We start from the raw sequence: 27630 nt of genomic DNA on the forward strand, positions 1-27630 counted from the left end.
GTATCTGTAATGAGAAGAAGAGCCCCTGCCACACTGATTCTAATGAGGATTGCATGTGCTCTATGTCTTTATCATTGTGGCCTGTATCATTTAAATATCTCAACCAACATGTGCTGTGGCAGATTTCACTTATAACTGCTTAAATTAAAGCTTGTCAGTTTAAGAGTTAGGAACCATGCAAATATTTGAGAGAAATTTGACATTCACTGCTGAAATCATTGCACTAAATATCTGGCACCAATGAGATTATTTGAGAAGGGTTAGAAATTCTTGCTGTGTTGCACAGGCTGGACATTCTGGACTTAAAGGAAAAAAAACATATTTCAACTTCTGTGCTCGTAATTAGGGTCTCCACCAGAATTTCAGCTTGTTTTTCTTTTGTATTTTCTTTGAGCAGTATGTGACTGTTCAAGTTCCTCAAAGTTGCTGCTAGGAGAACAAACAGTACCAGTATCTCAGGAGTAGCTGGAGTAATAGCACGGTTTAGCTGTAAAAGGAATGGCATTTCCTTATGTTCTCATCCTGCAGAAATGCAAGGGGAGATGGTGCTGAGCTGGAAGAGTGTGATGGAACTTTGGATATTTGAACAGGAGATGAAGCCTAATTTCCCACGTGTATGTACTTTTCTTCTTGCAGTTCACTATAGCAGAACATCATACCGTGTGTAGTATGTACAGCAGTATACAGAGGCAAACACTTTTATGCTAGAAACTACTTGCTGCACTGAAGACAAAATTGGGTATTGATACAGAGATATTACACATCTGATTTTAATCTCAATTGGCCATTACAAAAGGGACCAGAACCCAAATATTTCAATACCAAGACAGAGTCTGCTACCAAATACGGAGTTGCTTTCTTTTATCATGTAGGGCCAATGAATAGGGAATAGACAAGAAAAATCAATGCTGGTAGGATCATAGGATAATTCATGTTGGAAGTCACCTTAGGAGGTCTCTAGTCCAATGTTTTACTCCAAGCAGGATCAGTGGTGAGATGAGTTTCAGGGCTTTATCCAGATGGGCCTTGAAAACCTCCAAACTTCCAAGGAAGACACACAACCTCTAGGTTCCAGTACTTGACTCCTCATATCATTCCTTAAATAAGGAATATAAATGTTCCTTTAAATAAGGAATATAAATGTTCCTTATAGCCAATCTGAACTTCTCTTCTGTTGTCTCTTTTCTTCTCACCATCCGCCACTATGTAGAGCTTGGCTCTCTATTCTTGGTGACCTCCCCATTCAAAAATAGGGTGCTCTGTTGACTCCTGAGTTCTGGTAACTCAAATGCAGAGAGAAGGCCCAGCTGGTGTTTTGATGTCTAAGGTGACATAAAAGCAAGTAAGAGGTGTTAAACATAGAGTTTCTTCTTCCAAAGTCTTGTATACTGGCCTACTCCCTGAAGCCATGGCCTGCTCCCTTAGCTGCATCTCTCTTTCTAAAGCTTTTTTTTTTTTTAACTTCAGACCAATGGCTTCCCTACTGTTCAAATATTCTAACAGTTGTGGGAAGGGAACATTTTTCTGATCTGCATCAATTTATCTTGTTTGCAATTAATCACAGGAAAAAACATTTTTAAGGTCAGACTCCTAGCCATAATCATCTATAGATAAAACTTTGCTGTTTTAGGCTGTATTCTTTTAATATATCTTATCTATTGTCAAACTTCACGTAAGTGGTGCTACAAGACCTGAGCACAGTCTGCACAGCATAGTCTCACCAGAGCCATTGGAGAAGAGTCATGAACTCTGGGTACTGTCCCTGCTGCCTGTGCACTCTCAGTTGTGTTAGCTTCAGTTGTTGTCCCTTGCAACTGATTTATAGCCCCTTGTCATGTTCAGCTCACTAATTTTAGAGTAATAGTAACCTGCCCCTCCTCTTACTAAACTCAGTATATGTGAAGGTTAACTCTGTTGAGCAGAGTTAATTTGAGTGAAAGTGCAAAGGAAGAGTTGGGTATAACAATGATGGGGACGCTGGAGTTGACAGAGCTGACCCAAGTTTTGTATCCCTTGAGCTTTCTTAACAGGGAATTTTGGTTGGTGTTCAAACTCAGGACAGCTCCAAGTGGATCCAACAGAAACTATATGGAGGAGTGGGTTCATAGAATCATAGAAATATTTAGGCTAGAACAGACCTCCAAGATCATCGGGTTCATCTGTTAACCTAGGACTTCCAACTCTACCACTTCCCTGAGCAGCTTGTTCCAACACTTCACAACCCTTTCAGCAAATAAATATTTGCTAATATTCAACCTAAACCTCCCCTGGCATAACTTGAGGCCATTTCCTCTTGTTCTATCACTTGTTGCTTGGGAGAAGAAACCAACCCCCACCTCGCTACAACCTCCTTTGAGGCAGCTGTCGAGAGCGATAAGGTCTTCCCTGAGCCTCCTTTTCTCTAGCTAAATAACCACAGCTCCCTCAGCCACTCCTCATAAGACTTGTTCTCTACAATCTTCACCAGCTTTGCTGCCCTTCATTGGATATGTTTCAGCACCTTCATGTCCTTCTTGTAGTGAGGGGCCCAAAACTGAACAAAATATACACAGGAACACTGGGTTTCTTCACCTTGAAACATTGTGCAACTCATCTCAACATCTGACTACACTCTTTCATGCTGTAGATTCAAATCCACCATCTCCCTTTCCTGTTTCCTACAGCTCACCCTATTTTAGGCCTGGAATCCTTGCTGTCAACCTCCTATAGCACTGGAGTGCTAAGTGTTTCAGGCAGACAGGTAAATCTTTACATTTAGGTTAAGAAAACAGAAAAAAGAGAGATGAAAGGACATGATACTGCCCACTGTGCTTTGAAGAACTGCTATTTACTGTTTGCTAGGCCCCTGATAATAGAAAACCATTGGAGGGGCTCAGGAAATTCATACACTCGGTGTTCCTCTGCATTTTGTTCTCAATGTCTGTATGCTATTAATTTGTGTCCTCTGGAGTTGGACACGCTTTCTTCAGCTTTGATGCACATTAATTCTTATGCATAACGTGGCTTAAAGAAAAGACAAATTGTTGGGTAGTATGGAAACCTGAGGCATATTGCCCTTTCAAGTAGTGATTCTACATATGGAAGGAGGAGGAAAACATTGCTGTTAGGGCCTCTGTGACCTGTTCGAGGGTAAATAATTATTTTGAAAACCATATTTGATTTGGAATGAAAAGTCAGTTCAGAGTCCTGATGGTTGCACAGCAATCCACTGGGTTAGTCTGGGAAGCTTGTGAGTCACAAACCAAATTCATCCCTCAACAAAACTGCCTTGATAAAGATTTTGTTTTGGAAAATAGAGAGCAAAGCAAAGCCATGTTAATTGCTGTAGGTGGATAAAAACATCCTCCAGGCTTGTGACATTTTAAAGAAACAAAATCTTGTACATCAGATGGATCGCGCATGATGCTCTATTTATTCACATGAACAATGTCTTTTTGAGAGATTTGTATGTAAGTTCCACTAGAGTTCCCAGCACATGAAAAACTGCTTAAAATGGACTTGTCTAAGGTTTTATGGCATGCTGTGTAAGCCAGCAACTTGAGGTTGGAAAATCAAGAGAGGAACCTGGGGAAGCAGAGGTCACCTGGAAATTTTTATTATCTTGGATCCCCCCTTCCTGGTCTTTTGTTTCCCAATTGCAAAATGAGGATAATGCCAAGATGTGATGGACAGTGTCTGCTTTATTCATCCTCAGCTGATATGTTAGATTTCTGTTTCTTCGACAAGAAGAAGCTCCATAAGGACCAGAAGAGGCTGTGCTTGCTGTGGTATAAATGTTGCCTGAATTGAATATAAGCAGGGTTGAAGGCAAAGACTTGACCTGTGAGGATGTGAGGAACTGGGAAAAAAATTAATTTGTGTTATCAATTTTATGGTGATTGTGCTTGATCTAGTCAGTCCAGTTTACAATGCTTTGGGAAGTGAAGAATTTCTAATTTATATTTTAGTAAAATCCAGTTGTTTGGTGTTCAAGCCCCTTTATCCTCTCTTTTAAGGGGCTATGAATAAAGGAGGTTTACCTGTCATATTGGGGTCTCATGGCACAGTGGTGCTCTTTATTTGAAATATAATTTGGGGCTCTTGGAGTGAAAAAGAATGAATTCATGATTACTTAACTGCTGAATCCTTAGTTGGGCCAAGAAGTCCATTTCATGCATTCACGTGGAATTTCTCCCTGCTGGTGAGAGCCTTGATGAATTCTGCAAAGATTATAAGTTAGTCCTTGAAAGTATGCTATTCTTCTCTGCTGATACCTCATATAAGCTGAAGTGGAAACATCCCCAGCCAATGAAACACTTATAATTATCTTTCTTTGATCCTTTCTTGCTCTAGTATGTTCCTTTGTTATATACTTTCTGATGTTGAAGTGAAAGGTTTTTGGAAAAAAGGCCACCTCTGCTTTTGTGTCTCTAGAGTGAGCAGATCCATGTTCAGTGCTGCTAAGGAACAATTCCCAGGAGCTCCAGGTCCCGGCAAGGCATATAATTATGTAAACATAAACAGAGAGGCTTCCCAGGCTTTACCCAAAAGAAACACACAAAGCAAAATATGTGATATATGCCTTTCTGGTTTTTGTTTGTTTGTTTGTTTGCTTGTTTTGTTTTGTTTTTGATCCCTTTTCTGCAGATAGCACACGTCATATTTAACTTAAATAGTCCCAGTTTATTAGCTCTATTAATTTATATGTCTTATAAATGGAAATGTCACTTCTTGCCCGTTGTTACAAAAGTCACTATACTAAGTTCCCAAAATATAGTGGGAGCCTACTCAGACATCAAGATCCCAGTAACTTGAATATGTTGACAAGGGGAATTCTGGAGGCATCTTATCACCCAAAGCCGGCTATTAATTATGAGTAATAATATTCATTTTTATTAATTACAGCTATAGAATTAGGTTGGAAGCTCTCCATGTTTTAATGTTTTAGGCAATGTTCCATGGCACTGTGACCAACATTTAGAGAAGTGGCCTGTACCTCAGAGCAAATAATTTTTATGAAATGGAAGTGCAGGGTAGAACTGAATAAGCTAGTTGCAATGGAAATACAGTCTTTCAAAACACTGGAAAAGTTAGACACTTGCAATAGCATGTAGTCTAATTTCCTGAACCTGTGAGAAAGGACATGAGTTATTATATAGCTTACTCCTGAACATATGCTTGCTTCCTCATGTATGTAGAAGGCAAGGGTGGAATATGAGTTAGGTTCAGCATGTCTCATCCCATCTCTTACAAGTTCAAAGTCAAAGCAGACACTGGGAATGACAAGCAGCATGCCAAGAAGTGAGCAGGAGCAACTTAGAATATGCTAGATGGTTTTAATCTAGACTGGACAAAAGCAAAAGTCACTTTTGCTAATAGATAACTTTCTAATTGGTCGGTAGCTTTTATTTCATTAAAATATTCTTGCTGGAAGCTTTGGAGGTTATATTTTTTATACTATGAACCAAAATTATTGATTTTGTGTAAGAACCATATTCATCCACTGCTCCTCTGACACGGCAGTCTTTCTTCAATTTTCCTGCATTCTCTTCACAATATTACCAAATAATTGACATTTACCTAAGCTTGAAGTAGGGGTGGGCACAAGTAGAGTTCAGTGTTTTTTATTATTATTATTTTAATGTTTTTTTAAGAAAGAAACATATCGCTAGGTTTAAAACTGGGGAGGAATCTTGGCTCATTTAAAGCAGCATCGAGGTGGGATACTGCAAACAAGGTTTGTTTGCTACCTAGAAAATGTAGTGTATTCACAATTCATATTCAATTTCCTGCCTGTACATGAAAGGATTCTGGATTTCAGAGGCTGATGGTGGGGTGACATTGAATACAAGATTGTATGGCACTTTATAAAACTTTTCTTTTATTAGCAGCTCTATAATCACATTAAGTTAGACTGAAAATTTGAACTAATTCTTTCCCTTGAGGCCCAGGCTGTAATAATGGTAAAAATCTGTGAAATAGGATAAATACAATTCAATAATTATATTGATAAATAAAATGAAAATCAACTAATTGTGTCATTCACTCAGTTGCCTGCCTCCGTTGTTGCTGCCTTTCTGCATCAGCGACTGCTAAACTTTTTCTGTCACACTTCAATAAATTTAATTGTGCAGAATAAATGAGCTAATTTTTGAAGTCACAGGCTCTGTTTGCAAGATAAGGTTGGTGATTTATTGACCTCCTCTAACTCTGTAAGAGTGTCATCCTCCTTTTTACTTTGACAACCATAGGAAGGGTTTTTGTCCCCCTTCACCTACAGCCTTGCTAAATACTACTTTGTATATTTACCTTCCAAGCTCATTTTCTTGAAGTCACATGATACACCACAATAGACCAAAGATCCCTGTTTAAGTTGGTGGCTACACAGACTATTCCAAGTGATTAGTGGAGCTGTGGATTTTTCATCTTTCTTTCTAGTGCTATTTTTTTTTCTGATGATTCAGAGATTTCATTTTCTGAGTTTTCAAATAGGTAGTTTCTAAGGGGAAGTACAAGAAAAGGGGCATAGATTAACATAGATTAATTTCCTTTTTTTTCAAAAGGTGTGGTCTAATGTCATTCACGAATCATGAGTGCAAGGATGCACACTTATTTCAGTGCTCATTCACAACGATTGTTTGACCATGAACACAGGCCAATATTAGGCATTAGACATGTCTTATTAAAGTATGGCTTGCTTTTTTGACTTTTGTTTCTGTGTCTTGGATTTTGTTTTTAGGTCCTGGCCATCTCATCTGTTGTGTACTGCTGCAATTGTGGCAGCAATGAGCTCACTAAACTGACATAAAATTGTAGGAGTTAGTAGTCTGCACCCCTTCTCCACCTCTTGTATTTACTTTGATTGTGAGTTGTTTTTTGTTAGGTTGTTTTTTTGTTTGTTTGTTTTTTTTTTTTTTTTTTTTTTTTTTTTTTTTTTTTTTAGCAAAATGTTTGTATGACAGCCACAACAACCTTTTTCCATAAATCTGGATCTTTTACTCCGTACTTTAAATTATAGCTATGAAACAACCTGTATGCATACAAAAAGGGTTGATTAGGTATTGTGGTACAACACTATCTCTGTTATAGCAGACAAACCAGTTGTCATACTGTAGCAATATGATCCATGAATAAAAAATCTTGGTATCCTCTTGAGTAAAAAATACTCTTCACAGAAAAGTGAAATCAGTGTCATCAATTATTGGGGAAAAGAAAAAAAAAAAAAAAGTTCTCAAAGTTACGCCTCTCTGGCTCTGGCAAATAAATACTGTAAATGAGAAGGGCAGGGACACCTTCTTTGTTTTATTAAATGACTACCTGTTGAGGTTCATAGGGTCATGCAAACCATTTTTCCATCTCTGGGTACGCTATGTCTGTTGTTCAGAGTGTGATTAAACCTACTCTTCTCTGACTATGATGCCAGTAATATAGCAAATCAAATATATATGAAAACTATCTAGACTTCGGCAAGTTTGGCCTCCTAGAAGCACACAGCAGAAGACTTTTTATGGAGCCAGGATTTCAGTCGGGTACCTAGAACACAAACTGTAAAAAGCCTTTTTCTCGTGTTCTATTTGTTATATGTTTCTGCTGTAATTTTCTTCTAAAGAAGACTTATAACCTCTTAAATATTTCCTGTCAGGTGTTGGCTAGGTGAAATGCATCCCAGGGAATTGCAGCTGGAGGAATCACAACATCCCACGTACAGAGCAGTCCAAATTTCTGCCAAACTCTTCACTGCATCTTTAACTCAAACCACTTGTACTCTTTGTGATTGATGCTTATAAAAAAAGGCAGGCCTAACCCAGGAAAGTCTTCTGCAACCTGGCTCTGACTTCCTTCAAACAAAAACTTATGTACAGTCATACAGTTTAACAGCCTGCCCTGAGAGTTCCACATGGACCCAACACAGCATTTGATGAGGTGGTAATTGTTACTCCTCCCCATTTTCACTGTGTAGTTGGTGTTTGTGCCTTGTTTGCTGTGGGTCATTTAATTTAGACTGTCTTAGGAACCTGTGAACCTGCACCTGAGCAATTACATTGATGTGGGGGTGGGAGGGGAGATGAAATTAAATTAGACCTGAACCAAACTTATTCTTTGGGGAAGAAACCTTTGCCAACTTTAACAGGATAAAATTCCACCAGAATGTAATGCTTTATTGGGCTGTAGTGAAGTGTTGTATTGGGCCGTAGTGAATCTTTGGAGAAAGATTTCCATTTCATACAATACTTTCAAAACATGGATTGACCTTATGTTTTGTGGGCCATTATCCTTTTTCTCCTTGTCAAGCAAGTTCTAATTGCTCTGCAGATTCCTTGTGCAAAGAACTAGAAGATAAATTTCATATTGAGAAGCTGGACCTTGTGAGAGGTACACAAGATTTCTGAGAATGCTAAGTCTGATTCAGACCAGCATTTTTTTAATGAGGACTTCCCCTGAAGGACTGTATATTTCCTCTGAAAGAGGAAGTCAGAAAACCCTTACAGTAAAAGTAAAGCTCATTTTCCAATTCAAATTTTTTCTGATGTGACCTTCACCAGATCTTACATTTTAAATAGAGGAGTAGAGCATACTTTCTAATTAATCCAGATTGTACACATTCACCATGCTATGTAAATTATAATGCAGTTCTGCTTTTATTTATCTTTTGTTGCTGGTGGTGGTGCTCTGGTTATGTGGGTATGACTGAAAGTTGGTCTGATCTGGAAGTGACTTGGCAAAATGCCACCTGCCTGTCACTTCAAGTCTGATTTACAGAAAAACTGAAGGGTACAAGCTCTGGTGAAATACGCAGTTGGTAGATGGAGCCAACATTGGTCAAATTAGGGCTCTTCGTGCAGGAAACCTATATTCTCCATTGCTGAATGTAAAGCTAAGCTGCCCAGGTGAGGAGATAAATCAGGACAGAGTGCAGAATGGGTCCGCACAAAATCTGATCAAATTTAGGTATCTTCCCCAAATACCAGGCTTTTGGTTCATTCTGCTGAAGAAGTAGAAGCCAGTCCCATTACTGGGGCTGGGCATAGCTAAGGGTTGAGATTTGAGATCTTTCTGTGTTCTTGTGTTCTTTGATATTTGAAAGCTAAGGTGGCAATAATAAAACCATGAAGCCCAAGTGAAAACAAATGGAAAACCACATCTGGAGAGAGGAGCCATTCTCTGTCCATGTTTCACTTGGGTTCTTGTATTGCCAGACATCTTCCAGTCCCCAGGACAGACCTGGTATGATTAGATCAGAGCATCTCCCAGTTCACAAAACGTGCTTACTGCAAGGCAGTTGTTTCCTTTTTTGTTGTTGTGGGTGGTGATTTTTTTATTTTTTTTTAGTGTTGTAGTTACTTGGAATATTTTATATAACATCAGCCACTGTGCAGATTTGTGTATTGTACTGTAATTACTTAAATAAGGGATTTTGTATGCTACAGCCAGTGATTCATGAACTGCAGGGTATCTGCAAAAACAGGCTTTCATTGGGATTATGGGATGTAAAATGCCTGAAGGTTTTTGCCTTTGATAGCAGACCTGCCGTTGCATCCGCACAGGGTTTGTCTAATAAATTGTATTAGTGCTTTCCAGCATCCTGATAACTTCCCTCCCCCAACTCCTTGTTATTCTGAAGTGTTTTGAAAGGAAACTGGTTCTCTGAATTATTGCTGTGGCAATCACTAAAACGTATGTTCTGCATGCTTGGTGTTGACCATGCAGTATAACAGAGAAGAAAGTTGAAAAAGCTTCTTCAGGAAGGACTTAATTCTGTTATATATGCAGTGACATAATTTTGATCTAGAAATAAGGTAGTTGTGGAGGGTGGAGGGAAAAGACTACAAATGGATGTTCTCAGTGTCTTCAAGGCAATACAGTCACTTAACTTTTTTCAGCTTAGGGTTATGTAGTTAATCCCCTACCTGCTTTTGGAAATAGTCTCAGCCACTGAAAATAAAATAAAAGTTGAGCTATTGTTTGATTTAAAGAATTGTTTAACTTGGCATGTCAAATAATTTTAAGCCTGTGAGGAGGAAGAGCTAAAGACAGGATATTTATACCTGTGTATCCAATGTGTAAGTCTAAAGCTTCTTCCTTCTGACATCCAGCAGGAACTAGAAAAGGAGAATCATCAATATCTTGCTATGAGTTTTTTTTTTTTCCCTGATAAAAACAACAACAACAACAAATAACCCTAATTCATTCAGGGTATAGCAAGTTTCTGTCCTCGGTGACTTTTCTGTCATCCCATTTAGAAATGTCTGCAAGCTTTGCCATGAACATAGCAACAAAGTTGTTTTGTAGTTGCTTGTGAGTTTTAATTACAACAGGTACAGTATTTCAGATATGCTGACACTTGTTGGTATGTTGGGATCCACATGGCTGCATTTTATTTCTACAGGTTGGGAAAAATCCTTTTCTTATTCATATTTTTCTCAGATCTAGAGCTGTGCAGATAAAAGCAAAAGCAACAACAAAAAACTATTGCTACCAGCTCCCTTCCCTCTGAAGTCATCACAATTCAGGTTAGGAAGATCAGTAAGTAAAAAGTACAAGTCAAGGTACGTAAAATTACAGTGCATGTTTGGTGCCCATCAGATCCTTCACTGACTTTCGTTCCCATGCATGCAGCGTTATGTCAGCCATTATCAGCAAGAAAATCCAAAGCCTCCCAATCTCCACCCTTGTTCACTTTTGGCTGCACCTGTTTTGCCTAGTGTGCAGTGAGTTGTTTTCTGCTTTAAAAACTTGCTAAAAATTTGAGGGCAGCAAGCAGGGTGCAGCTGTGTATATGGTGTTACCGAATACCACGGACAAAGCTGTATGTTTCCAGCTGAAATTCTCTGTTCAGCGAAGCTTTTTTCAGGTTAGGTGCTTTGTAAAGGTTTGGTTTGGGTTTAAAAGCCCTGCTTGCTTCCATTCTTGCTGTTCTCAGCTCTCTTTTACAGCACTTGGCCATGCAAAGTGGCATGCCAAAATTGGGCGCTGGGGGGGGAGCAGAACTCACTGCCACAGTTTTCCGTATGTTCCTCCCTGTGGAGGCCAGGCTGGGTGACAACCTGAGGAAGAAGCAGAATAGAAACTTATTGGAGAAGCGAGTCCCACCCCCAGGTACATGAATCTGCTGAGCTCTTTTATTCTAGTTCTCCCAGGTTTAATCATGTTTCTGTCTGTGGGGAGATACTAAAGTGGGCATGTTCTTCCCTTGTTCTGCCTAAGCCCACAACAATATCTCCTAGTGCTCAACCTGAATTTGCAGCATTCAAAAGAGCCTTTCCCCATTTCCTCTTTTTTGTTATTTTTTTTCTTTAAGTCAGTTCACACTGATTAATCATTTTATAAATGTTTAGGGCTGGGATTGTGAAACCTTTGCTGGCAAGAATTTTTCCCCTGGAGTCAAGGAGACTACTCATTAGCATGACTACTTGCCAGCGTGAGGGAGGGATTCACAATCTGGACATTTGTAGTTTTAAAAATATGTCTCTATCTAGCTGATTTGGGTAGAACAGGGCTGGTTATGGAAATCAGACTAACAGGCTATCACACTGTCGTACTTCAGAATGTATCTATGGTAAATTAATGTATTTTGACTTAACACACTCGTTTAAACAGTACATCAGGTGTCTGACTGGTGTCTTTCTCCTTACGTGCAACATTACATGAGACCTTTTCAGCATAAACCAAACCAAACTCTATCTTATTAACACTTCCCCCCCCCCCCCCCAAACCCCCAAACTCCCACTTAGCTTACACACAGTATTATAATGTATATGGGCCAGTTTTGACAAGAAAGCTGGTATGGGCCACTTACACAAACATGTCAGAAGCAGCGAGTGTTTGCAGGACACCTGTTTTTGAGTCCAGTGGGTGGAGAGGATAGAAGGTGAGGAGCTGTGTAAGTCTGTGTCTGCAGGACATGGAGGTGGCATGGCTACACCTCTTGTTCCTGCTTGCAAGTAACAGAACTCTGAGGAAAGAAGTCTGGCTTCCTGACAGAAAACCCTGTGCTTTATATCACTCCAGTTCCCTGCTGTGAGTCGGTCACTCCCTCCCTTTTTTTCCTAAGGACGAGGGAAACAATTCTGCCTGTGCTCTGCATGGCTAACAGCAGCAGTGACCTTCAGGCTCGCCATTTTAAACTGCTATGGGATCATCTCAGTGAAAAATCAAAACAATGCTATCTTTCCCTTACCCCCACACTCCTCCGCCCCACTGCATGGCATTTATTCCCCTGCATGCAGCCTTGCTATCCAGCCTGGATGCTGGGCTGCTGGAGCACAGGAGTTCCCTCCTCTGTCTGTATCTCTCTCCACCTAGCACAAAGCTGACAGGGGGATTTTTCACCTCCTTACTTTCCTTTTTCCTCTTTGATTAACTTTGGACCAGATGGCCAGTCCCCAATCTCTCAGCATGCATTTGACTGACAGGAGCCTTTGATAAACCTCATAAGAATGAAGTCATCTTCAGGTCACCTCCTCTGCCTGGCCTTTAGCATCCCGCACATACCACCATTATCTGCTGAATAGGAGACAAAGGAAATTAGCTCCAATTCCCTATCATCCCCATTATTTCCACACTGATTTAAACAATGAGGCAATGAGATGCCCTTCACTTTCCTTCGAAAGGTACAAATGTCAGCTGTTAAGAAATGCAAACAAGAGGGTTCCCATGTTAATGGATGGGCTTCTTTGTAAAGCCATGAAGTGGTAAAGTGGATTTATTCACCGCCTGCCTGGAAAATGCTTAACACACTTTTAAACAAATTCTTTAACCACTTTTATTTTATACACACTACATAGTGCCAGAGAAGCCTCATTGTTTTGGTCTGGAGATATATAATGAGGTGATATAGGCCTTCCCTTCCCTTCCCTTCCCTTCCCTTCCCTTCCCTTCCCTTCCCTTCCCTTCCCTTCCCTTCCCTTCCCTTCCCTTCCCTTCCCTTCCCTTCCCTTCCCTTCCCTTCCCTTCCCTTCCCTTCCCTTCCCTTCCCTTCCCTTCCCTTCCCTTCCCTTCCCTTCCCTTCCCTTCCCTTCCCATACGTAGTTGTCGGATCTTCATTTGAGATAGTCCTGAACTGAAGTCTGAGATACAAAAAGGTTTAGCTGCATATGAATCCAAATACTGAGATGTAGGAAACTATCTCCAAGCTCAAGTGAGAAAACAAATTTGGATACTGTGGACAGAGGAAATGAGCATGAATCAGATCAGAATCTCTCCAGAGATTTGTAAGTTGTTACCTCACATTCACTTGGCTATTGACTTTTTACCTTTTATCTGAGAAAAGAAACAATAAGATGCCATAAGAAGTGTTGCCCCAGGGGTATGTAAGGCCAGGCATGCTAGAAAATATCTTTAAAAATATTTATTTTGATAAGATTTCTTTCCCAAGATTGCAGTCTTCCACTCGAGTTGGTTTGACTGGCAGTTAATTCTGTTCTTTTGGCAACTGAAAGTATCTGAATGTTTGGGCGCATGCATGAAACCATTCTCCAGATCACTGGCACACCCACGTACATTGCAGGAGATTAAAACAGCAAAGATTTCCAAATTAACTCTTAGGAAAACTCGTCCATAAAGCGTGCTGTGCATTAAAATATAAGTTGCTTTTCCTTGATTACTAGTGTCTTCCTTCTAAAGTAGTCAGAATCTTGCCTCCAAAACAGTGCTCACGACAAAGTCACCTCCTGATATACAGTTGAAAAGCATTGCACAAGAATATATCTTTTTATTCCATAGAGCAAGCAATAGGCTGGGAGCTAGGAACTGTGAGCTGTATTCTAGTTGCTTGCTATGAAGCATGGGAGAAATGACAAAGTGTCAGGTCAAGAGACTGATGAGCAATTCTGTCCACCTGTTATGCCACGTTGCTAGACCTTGGCTTCCTGTGTAGTCAGTGGAAAAAAAGTCATCTTGCTACCCAACTCAGGCAAGTAGAGAGGTCAGTCATGCCTACTTGATGTGTTGTGACTGCTGCTCAGGAAGGTAGGAGTCTGAATCACTCCTTCCTTTTTGACCTTAGATGCCATTGTGGATGTGATTTCTAAGTTAAGCTCTTATGTTGGGCAGTCTGAACATGGTACTGCAACTCTCAGTCTCTGAAGGCCTTTCTGTTGCTTTAGAGTCACATGCAGTGTTTGCCACAGACCTCTAACCACTAATAAGCCTGACCTCTTTCTTTATAATTTTATCATACATACATACATACATACATTTCAGCAGTGTCAGAGAGAATTCTGGTGATGATCTAGGCCAATTTATGCCTCTGGCCACAGCCTGGCGAGACTCCACCATGAACTCCATGACTGGATAGTGGTGGCAGAACTGGAGTGTAAGAGGACACCTAAGTTTTAGATAAAGACATACTCTGTGAATTCAGATATACTACTGTTGCTGGAGGAGGACATTAATACATGTAAAGCCTTTCTTCTTTTGCTGTGGGGAGGGAAGCCTTTTTGTGCACGGCTTCCCTTACTACTACAAGAAGATCCAATTGTGGTCCTGCAGTAAAGGATTCCCATTCAGAGCTGAGCATATAACTCCGCAGAAGTGCATTAGCTGAAAGAGTGCTTAAGCAAGGTAAATTAAACCTAATTAATGAAAGTATTCATTCTTCAACCATTCATGAAAAAAAAAAAAAAATCAAAATAAATGTTTTGTTTCTTTTTTCTTTACAGTTGAAAAGCTTCTAGTGTGGCCTGCACCATGAAAGGACTCCACAGCTTTGCAATTATACCTTGTTCCTCCTCATTCCTCTGTATTCCATCTTGGAGTTGTGAATCTTCAATCATCACAATTTTGTTGGGGCTGACAAAAAAAGGACAGTCTTCTGACAGCTCTGGAGAACCTGTAATTCATGTTACTTCTTGAAGTATTTCACTAGCTAGCACCAAAGGTCAGATGCTTGCTTTCCTTTACTAAGCCTCTCCTTTTCAAGGCTGGTGTTTTTATCTTGATAATGACCAACTTTGTCACCAAGCTGCCTTTTTTCTGACCTGACATCAAACTCACCATCTGACTGAAGATGATTCCTAGGCTTATCTGCTTAGAACATGGCCTAGTCTTGGGTGCAACAGGAATAGAGGGCTTCTCCCTGCAGTCAGCAGTCTCAGTTGTATTTTTAAGTCATCTGAAAGCACCTTTTCACTGGTAAGGGTGGGAAGGTCAACACATTTCCTTGCATCCTGCGTGTTTTCTGATTGAAACGTAGAGCTAGAGGAGGAATTGAGCTTCTGGCAGTGGATGTGAGTCTGGCAATCACAAAGCTTCTCTTACAGACTAAGCTGTGTCAGGGTGCACATCAAGGACCAAAAATATTCCTATGAAGACCTTGCTTTCCTTAGATAGAGAAGACTGAGTTATATGGAGTTACTGTGTGACAGGGATTGAGAGCTGTCTGCACTACCAAGTATGGTGGTTGTTTTGTTTGATTGTTTATTTATTTATTTATTTACTTTAAGCAGAGTTCTCTCCCAGAATTTGTTTTTCACATACAGACTGTCACTACTTGAGATGTTTGGCTTTCTGTCTGTGTAGATAAATAGACACACCAAAATACTGTCACCAAGAGGGTTTGACTTAGGTCACTTTACAGTAGATACTCAAGTCCCTCTGAAGAAGCAAGAGCATTGCAAAAACTGTAATCCCAAGGTTTTGATTTTGATTTATTTATTTTTTTTAAGCAGAAGTATCAGCTATCTGCAATTCAAAGTGAGGGTTTGAGGGTGGGGGGCTTATGCTTCCCATTTTGCTTTTAAGAAGGTCACAGCAAAAGCATGTGATTGAATATTTTGCATGGAACTGCCTATGACAAAGACAAAGACAAGGGGTTTGTCATAGTGCTATGAAAAGAAAGTGAGAGAAAGCGAGAAAAAGATCTGTGTTAGATTTTTGAGGTATATTTGAAAGAATGAAATAAAAAAAAAAGCTTTCAAATCCTCAGGGACTTTCCAATTTATCAAGAAAGACACATTCTTCCTAATGAAAGGTTACTGACCTTCATGAATGTGACAGTTCAATTACAGCCCATTCATATGCAGAGCAGCCGTTGATAAAGGATTTAGGAAATGTGACTAGCATAGCAAAAAAAAAAAAAAAAGGCGGGGGGAATGTCTACAAAATTATTTTTTATTGTGGTGCAAGAAATATAAATAAGATTCAGTCAGGTAGTAGAACCTTTTCTTCTCTGGCCGAGCAACCCATTAGATTTGCTTCAGTGAATGCATTGACTTTTTTCCTCTTCTTTTTCTACTAATATTTCTGTCTTTTTAATCCTCTGAACTACTAAACCTAACAAATCATAAAGCCCTTGGGGTGCTGAGATGCAAGGTTTCAAACATTTTTTCCTTCTGACTGGCAGAGAAAGCTGGAATGTGTCCTAATGTTATTTTAAGTGCTTGACTAGTATTTAAACTCTTAAATGGATGGAAAGTTAAAGCAGCAGCAAATGCACGCACACATACATGTACCCCCCTTCCTTTTCCTTCCACCTTCTCCTCCCCCCTGCTTCCCCCCACACACTGAGCTTGGCCTCTCCAAGGCTGTTAATAGCCAAAGCAGATATTGGCTAGACTCTCTGGAGCCAGCCTTCAGCCAATGGAGGGTGACACCTGTGAGTTGATGTTTGTTGAACTCCTCCAGGTGTAGGAAAGATGCTTAAATTGACATAAGGCAGGAGCTGTAAAAACAGGCAAGTATGTCACTCATACATAGAGCTCCCTGGAAGATCCCAAGGCGAAGTCATTGTGAAACAGCTAGACAGAAGAATGTCTCAATTGCTTTGAAATAATTCCAGATTATCTGTTTATCTATCTGCATGCACACACACATTCAGGGATCTAGGCTTATGTGCACTGTGTGCACATGAGGTGTTCCTACAAAATAACATGAGGCTTACGTCCCTACATACACACGTACAAACCCATTCTGTGTTTCAAGGTGATGGCAGGCCGACAATTGTAGAATTAGATGAGGGCAATCCTCTGCTTAGTGTAAGCTCTCACAGGTGGTCTCAGGTGGAGTGGCAGTGGAGGAAGTTTAGTGCTGACCTGTATTTGTGTTAGGTCATGATTGTATGGAAGGCATTGTCTTCCACAGAGCAGCAAACCCTACTCTTGATTTGAGGCAAGTCCTCAAATCCAAGTGCAATCAAATGGGTGTAAAGAAGTGCTAAAACTGTTTGTGGAAGGCAGAGCCAAAAGACATTTCCTTGGCCTCTGCTCACTATCTGTGAAATGGCATGCAAGTTTCTGAGAAATGAGAAGCTTGGTGCTACCTCCACCCAGACACAGAGCAGAAATTTTCCACACTGTGTTCAGGCATGGTAGAAGTGCAGGGACTGAGACTGTGATCCTTGTTCTCAGTAGTAAGGCAACTGTGGGAAGAAGATGCCAGTGCATCATATTTTCTGCTTCTGTTATGGCTGATAATGATTTCTGGGAAGTAAAAACCATTTTCGGTACTTCAAGTCAGTGCATTAGATACTTATCTTCCCTGTCTGGTTACCATCTCTGAGTGAATTTCAAGACCTGTCCCTAGTGGATATTTTGAGCACCCTACTGAAAATTGTGTAAGTTCTCAGGAAGGGCTTGAGGGGCCTGTTCTTGAGTTCATGGGGCTTTCCATCAATAGTCATCCACTGGTACTCACTGCTTTGCAGACTTTCAACCTCTGTTGCCTCACTAAGGTTTAGGTGATCATTGTGGAGGAAAGAACACTTCCTTGTCCTTAGTCTAATTTTAGATCGAGTGCTGGTATGAAATTAGCTTTGACAGTATACTGTCTCACAGTGAGGTATCCAGATAAAGTAATCAATAGGTCTTTATTGGTTCTTTCAGATGGTGTTAAACTGCATAATTGTAAGGTATTGAATTATGGAAATCATGGTAGAAATTACTGGGACCCCTTTGAAATGGTCACATTCTCACTTCTTTTTTAAGCAAAGGTTCATCCGTTCAAAGAGCTTTTTAAGGCAGCTTCCTTTATTATCCCTTTTGTTTAGCACATACCTGAGACATTCAGGAGGGTGTTAGGAAGCACCAGGAGAAATGAATACAATGCAGTCCAAAAAGATCTGTTTAAAAAAATTATATATATATGGAGATGTAGATGCAAACCAGGTGCAAATGTAACAGGAAACCCAGTGTCTGTTTTGGACACCCTGATGTTTTTTATATGATACTTGCTTCTCCTGGCATTATGCAGCCCAGACTGCTCTAGAAGCTGTGGGCTTCTAGACAAACAAATGACCATCTTCCCTCTCATAGCCTTCCGCTGCCTCATAGTTCTACAAGATTAGAATCAAGGTCCTTTGACCACTGAAGAGGAGCTTCCTAGTAACATGCTTGCCACTTGTTTTTAATCGTGAGAGGAAAAACAAGATAAAGGAATTGAAAATACTGCCATTTTAAAGACCAGAAAACCTGTTTGGAGTCTTTCTGTGTAGTTGGATTCTTTGTAGGTAGAGTCCCAATCTAGCAGAGCATTTAAAACACTGAGACATTACATTTTCTGAACTGAGGACTGAATCAATTATATTTAAAATTGAGAGAGTACAAGAACTAATCCAAGTACATTGTATAAAATTCCGTATGTCATCCCTCAAATATGTTTTCTGCAACCTGCTGTAGTATATTTGGACTATGATGTGATACAAAGAGTTTACCGGAATTCATCTGGGATAACCTTTCCACAACGTTTTGTCTTTGCCTCTTGTAGATAACGCATGCCATCTAGACTTTTTTTTTTTTTTTTTAACCTCATAAGATTCACAAAACAAAACTGTAAAAATTTGGCTCAGAAAATCTTTACTGTCTTTCAGAATTAAGCTTACTTTTCACCACTAGTAAAATATATTTATTTTACTTCCGTTGGACTGTGGACAATTTGATCAACTCTAATTTTTAGACAGCTTAATTTTCATTAAGATTTTAATATTCAAATTCAATTAAAAGCCATCTTTACTGAATGCAAAATAATAAAAATAATGCTCGTTACCAGCATCACAAGAACATTTCTGATCGCATTTGCCCTGGTTAAAAATGCTGTCTTTGTTTTCTGCTTACATTTAATTGGCAGAGTTCCTTTAAAGTTTACTCTTGGCCCTGAGACTTGAGAGTGCAGTCAGGCATGTGACTGAGAGCAGTCCTAATAGGCAGGCTGCATAACCTCACCAGCTAAAGCTCACAGGCTATGAAGGGGGTTGTTCACCAGGGGAAAAACACAGTCCACTGCCGCTCAAGCTAGCATGAACTTTATATACTACATGCCTTGCTGATTGATTAAAAATGTAGTCATCCTTAAAGGCAAATCACCTAAGGGCTTACAATAAGTTACAAATATAAAGATGGTTTTATGGAGTGTACTTTTACGTAACAGACTCTTTCAGGATGAGGACTTTGTTTGCAAAGTCAGTGCAAGTTGGTTGGTGACTCCTGTTAGCTTGCTGGTTAAGGCAGGTTCTCATGAATCAGTTCATGTGGAAACCAAACTGCACCTGAGCAAACATAGGAAGGTGGAGAACGAATTGCTTTCAGTTTTCAGCCACAAAAGTTAGAGTGACTTATGCATGTTCCAGTAGGGAAAACTTTCTCTCATGGCAGATTATTTGATAAGATATGGCAGAAATTAATTTTATTGGGGCTAGTAAATGTTAGTTATTGTATGGCTGCCCCCCTTCTAGCTAGATTTAAAGATTTATCTGGAGTAATAAAATGAATTTGACCCTCTGTCTCTGTTACTCTGATGCCCTCAGTGAACTGGTATGAGATGGCACACAGGAAAGTATGACACATTTGCGTATGTATTCTCTAGATACCAAAAAGAATAAGTAAAACAAGGTATCTGACAGTCCATGTGCTTTTTATGGTAGGCTTAACAGTATGTAGCCACAGCTTCAGCTCAGCCTTAAGAGCATTGGGAACAGAAGAGCAGGTGACTGTGCAAAAGCACATTGTGTTGAGGCCAACAAAATGGCCTCTGAAAGAGTATTCATTCCATTCCATTGATAGGCAGTTACTGCGTCAAACTCTTGACAGATTTTTTCTTGCATATAGTAAGAACAAATATATATATTTATATTTTTATATATATATATATATAATTCATTTTCTAAGCAGATGTGTTGCTCTACCAGTGTGTACTAGTAACCCCTTTTCATATAGGCAGCTTTCAATGTGGGCATAAATTCTTTCATGTGCAGCTAATTAAAACTGTGCTGAAGAAGATAAAGGCACAGCAAGTGCATGTATTATCTGTCTGGCATGGTGTATACTCAACATGTTAGGGTAGAGACCACTCTGTCTATTGTCTTACAACATATCAATACTAAGAACTGGATCCAGACAGGCAATGTTGGCTCATATCCAGAATATGTTACAACTGTATGTGTATATATCACAAGCCTGAAGTATTTAAACAGACCCCAACTCCGGTGTATCAAAGTGTCTAGAAAACACATTTCTTCAAAAGAGCCTTTTCTACTTTGGAATAAGCAAGAAAAATAGTAACAGGCAAGATATATTACAAAATCTGGGCCCCCATCCAGGAAAAGCACAAGTTTCCAAGATCCTCACATTTTTACATTATGGCCTATATTGAGGTCAAACCTTTTTAAGGTGCAGATTTTTCTGCTGGGTACTTGAGGAGGAAACAATGTGGGTTCATTTCCATTTTGATTCTTTATGATGCATAAAGGAATCCTGTGAAATTTGATTTTTAAAAGGTTGTGGCTTCTTTTTTCCTTCTCAGTTCTATTCCTGACTTGTCACCTGATTTTCTATGTTTTTTGGGGCTGTTAGTGCTGAGGATTGTGGATCCCTCCTTGAAGAGGGAAGATGCTGAAGCTTTAACAGACTTTCTCCAACAAGCTTGAAACTTCTGAATCTTTGTTCATTTAAAAGAGGTTTTGCTTTCATTGTATCTCTTAACTTTACTGGTTTTCCACAGAGTCTCACTATGGCAATGAGATAATGAAAGCATGAATTTATACTGTCCAGAAAGAAAAAGACACTGGAGAAAAAAAAAATCCATTAAAAAAATTATCAATACTAATAATGACAACGACAACAATAATAATAAAGCTGGAAAACATCCTGTCTATTCGTATGCCATTGGGATAGCCCTAAAAGATTTTTTTCTAGGATAGAGAAAAATCCCCTCAGTGGGTTCAGCAGTTCATTTCTTCTGGCCACAGAGAGGGAGGGTGTAGCATTGGCACAGCTTGGGATTGAAGGCTGATTCCCGGTTCCCCTCTTGGGTTCTCCTGAGGGCCGTGGTTGGTGACGCCAGATCAGGACTGTGTTCAGCCTGCCAGGTGGCCAGTGCTGTCCTACTGGTTTGTTCCAGGTGAGAGTTATTGCATATATATTACATACTGCTGTCTGCCCTTGGCCTCACGCTGTAGACACTGATGAAAATACTTTCCACTCATCCCCTTGTCTGCCACAGTTAATCCTGTGCAGCCATTCTTTTTAATACTGCATGTAGATACATGCAAAATTCATTACTAAGATGCCTTGTTCAGGTTTATCTTACTTTCTATTTGCCTTTGATTATAAGGAGCCCCAGGGATTTCATCTTGTGGCATATACTGACCATTCAGTGGAGCTATTAAGAAAAGAGGTAAGATAGGGTGATGTATCATTTCTTGCTAGCCAGTCAGATACATAGTTTAACAATGATGCTATGACTTTTTTCCTTACTTGATTCATGTTTTTTGTGAATCGCTGACAGAGTCAGTATCAATCTTCCAAAAGATGGGAACACTTTCCAGTGGCTGCTTTATTATACACGGATGGTATGCACATCCACCGCACAGGCTTTGCCTGGACAGAGCAAAGTTGAACATTTGCACGTACTGACAGTCTGACAGATGGAGAGTACATTAGATCTACCATGTATGTGCTGTGCAGATGCCCCTAAGTCTGTCCTGAGTTCATTTAACCTGCTGTCTATGTGGGTTGGCTGTCGGCTCAGTGCAGCTGTGTTGGCCAGATTTGTCATGACAAGTGCTGAGCTGTGCTCCTTGGTTTGCTCAGGGTGGTTGGACATCTGCAGCCTAGTGAGAACCATGTCACTGCTCCTGCTTGGACCTGTCTGTAGGGCAGCCAGCAAGACCAGGCAAACATCCCAATGCTTCTTTTCACTCAGATTTCTGGACAGATAAAAGACGACGTGTTTGGTGAAACTGGCATCTAGAGTGACTGCAGTAATCTATCAGTTCTTGGCCTCCTGTAACCTCTTCAGGGAGTATTGTCCTATGCAGTTCTGGAGTGCCACTAACCTTTGCTTTCTGCATCTCCTCTCCTGCAAGTAAGGCCAACAGAATGGGTAAAGCTAAAAGAAAATGATGCTGTCTGATAAGCCACAGTGACTGGAATAGCCCTGCAACTTTGCTAGAGACATCATAATATACTGTGAAAGCTTAAGTACTACACAGTCATTAGGTTTGGGCCCTAGGCATTTTCTGGGGTGAATTTTTTGCATTTCCACAGGAGGGGTTTGCAGAACCTTTTCATTTCCATGTTTTCTGTCCTGATCTTGAGTTAAGTGGTAGCCACTAATCTCAATGTTTCATATTAAGAAATCTGGGAAGTCTATGCCTTCCACTACTGCCTCACAGAAAAGCTTGCTTCACATACAATGAAAGATAAGGGGTTTGTTTTTTTGCTAGAGATTGTGTGGGTAAGAAGGCATCCAATCTGTCAAACTCTTCATGACTAATAAATATTAACTGCTTCAAGTCTTCTAATTATTATTATTATTTTTTATTATTTTTTTTTTAATGTGTGGCCAACTACTTAAATATTTAACCATCTGCCAAAAACACACTTGGAGGTTTATTCTACAACATACAGACAATATTGTAGACAATGGAAACTTTTAATATAATCTCTAGATGAATATAACATTATTTTTTTTTCCTCAAGTCAATAAAGATAAAATGTAGTGTGTTAAATGTTGTCAGGGTCTCCGCATAATGACACCCCCAGTCTCCTCTAATCACTCCTCTGTTCCAACATGTTGGAGGATCATATTGTCACAGAAAGGTTGAAAAACTCCCTGTGTTAAGATACTGAACAGTTAGTTAGCCCATGTTGGACACAACGGAGCTAGCCACAGGATATGCCCATGCCTCTTCTATGTGATGCAATAGCTGAACACAGTAGGATGCATACAGACCAAGAATAATGATACTCATTTTCAATTCAAGCTTAGCAAAGCAGATGTATACCAGCTGGGCTTCCACCTCATGGTCTTCTCACTTTCACTTTCTTTTGCATTCTTTGCTTCTCTTGATCTAGCAATGTCTGTAAGACTGATGCCTTGGGGGGGAAAAAGGGAGAGAGAGAGACTTTGAAATGCCAGGCAGCAAGCAGGAACAATCCAGACAGCAGGTGATATTTCAAAGCTTCAGGTCAAGATGAATCATCAAGCCCTGAGGCCCTATATTACTTCAGATCCCCAGAAGCCGCCTAAATTCCAGAAGCTAACTGACCTCTTTAAAGGTGGTAATGAATAATCAATACTATATTTGATCCCTTGCATGAAGGTATTACAACAAATGGCACCATGGCTTTTGAAAGGAAGAATAACATTTTGATCTTACATGGTAAAATTGCCATGCTCAAGACTACCTCCTGGCTCATATGCTTAATTATGTAATGATATCCAGCTGTACTACAAAGGTGTCTTGCAGAAAGCCAGGCTCCACTAAGAATAAAGGGTCTGATAGGAAATGTTTAGACTCTGAGATACTCTGACACAAAATTATGTTTCTGAAGAGAATCCCTGGTTGTGTGTTTTTATGGTGTTCTGCTCAGGACCAGGCAACCAAAACAAGACCACGCTCAATAAAAAAAGGCTTATAATTTTAACTGGGGAGACAAAGCAGACTTTGGGTCTAGTTTCACCAACAGATGAATAAAATGTCATTCAGTGAGATCTAAAAGGCTATAGAAGAGATAAATTATTCCTATCCTTACCCATTGTTCTTCCCCTCCCATCAGTTGTACTTTCCCTGCAATGCAACATTAGAACTGTCTTATGAGATAGAAGTGTGAGGAACATCAGCTCGAGCTGTGTCCTCACTGGTCAGGTATATAGAAATGTGTTTTGGATATGGATTAAGCTGTGTTGTGTGTTACAGATGTCTGAGTACACATGGACTTAAGAAGCTGCATTTTCTATCCAAGCAAGGCAAGGAGCCCTGCTGAATTCAAGTAGTCCTGGAGAGGTGACTTCCTCCGTTTGAGTTGTTGGAATAGTATTTATTTATGTATTTCTGAAAGCTCTGAAAGGCTTTTTTTTTTTTTTTTAATATAAATTAGGATCCTGGGATGCCTGCCACATTGGCTAATGTTTCAGTCTGAATTACATGTGGGACTTGTACATCTTTCTTTTCTTCTGGGATGGTATATGTACGTCTTTATTGGTTTATATAGTAGTTGTCTCTTGTTCATAATGAAGTGCTGAAAGAAACAGTATATACAGCCTTGGGTTTGGAGCATGAGATTATAACACTGTCACTAACAGTGCACCAAGGACGTACTACAACACAAAACCTCTAGCATTAATCCTGAAGTGGACTTCACACCATCCATGCCAGTGGTAACAAAGTCCATTAGTGGAGCCTTGCTTTTGGTTATATGTTGTATCAATGACTGAAAGCTCTTAATTCAGTGAAGAGACAGATTAGATTCACTTCCCATATTTTTTGGCTGTTGAGGATGAAAGCTCAAATGATGCTTTACATGTAGGAACTTCACAGGTTCTCCAGATGAAGAGTCTTCTTCTTTTCATCTTGAATGTGACTGATGATACTGTGCTCTGTTTACAAGGTACAACATTTACTTGCAGGTGACTTTCTTAATTTTATATTCATTCTGTTTAGCATTGAATAGGTGAAATAGAAAATGTGTTGTTATTATTGTTGTAGAGATTTCTGAATTTAAATCAAGAGAGAAGAATCTTTGGAGATGACCTGAGCCCTACCACTAAGTTTCAGGGGTGGGAGGGTTGGCACCAACCCACAATATGGTGGAGGCCTGTTAAATCCATTTTCAAGAATGCTCTCCTCCCCTAGTCCTACGTCTCACTTGAGTGAAATTTGTATCCACATTGGTATTAGAAGCAATTGTATATGGAGAGAGGTATTTCACAATACTACAGCTCAGCAGGAAGTTCTGATCTTGAACCAACAAGGCTCCTTGGATTTGGTGGGGATGTGTACAATGACTTAAGTAAATTGCCAGTGTTTAAGCACTGTTAGCTTGAACCTATTTGTACTTTTCAGCTCCTGTTCCAAGACAAAGTCTCAGTAGCTACTACCACTCCTCACTGACTGTGCTATAATCTAACTTTTTCTTTAGCCTGGCTCTTTTCAATCACTTGATTCCAAAGTTACTCCTTCCCTCTATACAAACTAGTCAGATCATTTTCTGTGAGTATTCCAATTTAATGAGTTTTTCCAAAAGCCTGTGTTGCTGAGGCACAAGTGTGCAAGAAGAAAACATCACAATCCTAGAAACAGAATTATGGAGGAAGAAGAAAATTTGAAAGATATTAGATATCTAAGATGTAGGACTTCATAACCAAGTGTTAGTTCTCTCCTCTTTATGAATTATGATAGTTTTTCCTTACTTTTTAGTAAATTCTGCTGTTCACAATTGGGGTGTGTGTATATATGCACGCGCGTGTGTGTGTATATGCAAGTGAGAGTATAGATGTATATATAGAGATATATGCCACAGTTTGCTTCAAGGTGAATTTATGACAATTATTCATAGCTGAAGCAACAAAAAGAGGGAAATTAATATATAAAGGAAAAGAGTTCCTAATGGTTCTATAAGATAACAGTAAAGGAGTTTGTATTGTCTTTCTATTTCATAGGAAATTCCATGACTGTGCATATAATAAGCCCATGAAAGGTGGGACACCAGAGTGGTGGAATGCATTGACAATGAATGCAATCTTCTTTCAACTGCTGATGGATTTTCTGTAGATTGTATCAGTAGGAACAGCAGAAATGAGATGCAGTGTATTCCTTCCCTACAAGAGAGCTGTGACTGGAATCTTTGACTCTTTTTTCACTTGTTTAGCTAGCCTGGTAATGCTATCAACTTCAGGAGAGCTTTTGTTTAGGGTTGATTTTATTTTTTTCTTTCTCTGTATTTTACCTTCATCTCCCTACCCAAACCTCTGTATTTCTTTTCATGTTTTCACTGAATGTAAACAAATTCTCTGACAGCCAGGAGCAAACCTATAAGTAAACAGAAGCACAACACCACTTAATTTAAATGTTAAACAAAAGCTGTTCTAACCCTAACTCAGTCATGCTCTCTGGGGTTGTTAAATTAGTGGCAGTGTGCTACCATTTTCCCACAAGTGGCTACCACAGTGACAGCAGTCTGGTACAAAAACATCCAGAAAGGTTTAAATTACTTGAAATGCAGGTAGCAGTCAAGTTACGGCAACACGGTACTCAGCACAAACTAGTTAACCCTGCCTTTTCATGTAGGTTTACTGAAGTCTGTGCTGACACGATGACTGTCAGTTCCCAGAGAGTTTTTAAGTCTAGCTAGTGGTATGCAGTAGCCTGCACTACCTACCAGCCACCATGTGACTGCAATTTAGATATACACTTCATGTCAGCAGTCTTGTACTGAAAGGGCCTTGCTTTTCTTCCATCTCCCAGGGAAGATCAATGAAAAGGAGGTGAGGTCACAAAATGGAAGCATCTTGGGCTCTGACCAGGAAGGATGTATACTGCAGTCCAGTTCAAACAAGCTTCCTTGTAGAGAACATTTAAAATCTCTATAAATCTAGATTCAAGGACTCAGTTATGTTCACGGCACTCATCTACTGTCTGTAATGATTTCCATTAACCAAGTGGGCAGATGGAAGATTCTGGAGGGCAAGAGTCTACAAGCAAATAGTACTTTTCAATGGATGATAACTTTGATTTCAATATTCATATCCTAAATCATTATTCAATGTAACATTTGCAGGCTCTGACCCAGGTGGCTCTGCCTGGTTTGAAGGACTCTTTCCTGTGAGATAACCTTTTTCTTCTCTGTGATTAACTGTCAAAAAACGTATTAGTCTTTACACCCATGTTTGTATTGCTTAGTCATCTCTCCAAAATTTTATTTGGCCTTAAAAAAACAACCAACCAACCAAAAAAAAAAAAAAAAAAAAAAAAAAAAAAAAAAAACAACAAAAAAACAAACCACTACTGAAGACAAGGTTTGTTAGTAAATAAAAATGTATGTTATAAGGAAAGTCTTGAAAGAGTTAAAAAAAAAAAAAAAAGAGTCCATTTCAAGCCTTTACATTTTGAAAACATTGATGAAATTAGTTTTTCACTGTTTTACCACCACTACTTTCAAGCTTCCTTCCCACGCTGCTGTGCGAATTACTTGCAGAATACTCGGGGATACAAATCTTCACCAAGCTTGACTCTTAGTTTCTCTGACAAATGCTCATGCTGTGAAAGAAGAGACATTCTGCTGCCCTGGATTGAGCAGGCTGTCAGACTTCCCCAGAGAAGTTACCATGGAAAGAAGCTTCTTCGAAACCTTGTTTAAAGTGAGGGCTGTTAATCAAGGCCTTGGTGCTCTCATTAGAGAGGGAGGGAACCATTTAAAGTCAGGAAGCTGCAGTATATGA

This window comes from Aythya fuligula, chromosome 2 (assembly GCF_009819795.1).
Source record: "Aythya fuligula isolate bAytFul2 chromosome 2, bAytFul2.pri, whole genome shotgun sequence".
Classification (NCBI taxonomy): Eukaryota; Metazoa; Chordata; class Aves; order Anseriformes; family Anatidae; genus Aythya; species Aythya fuligula.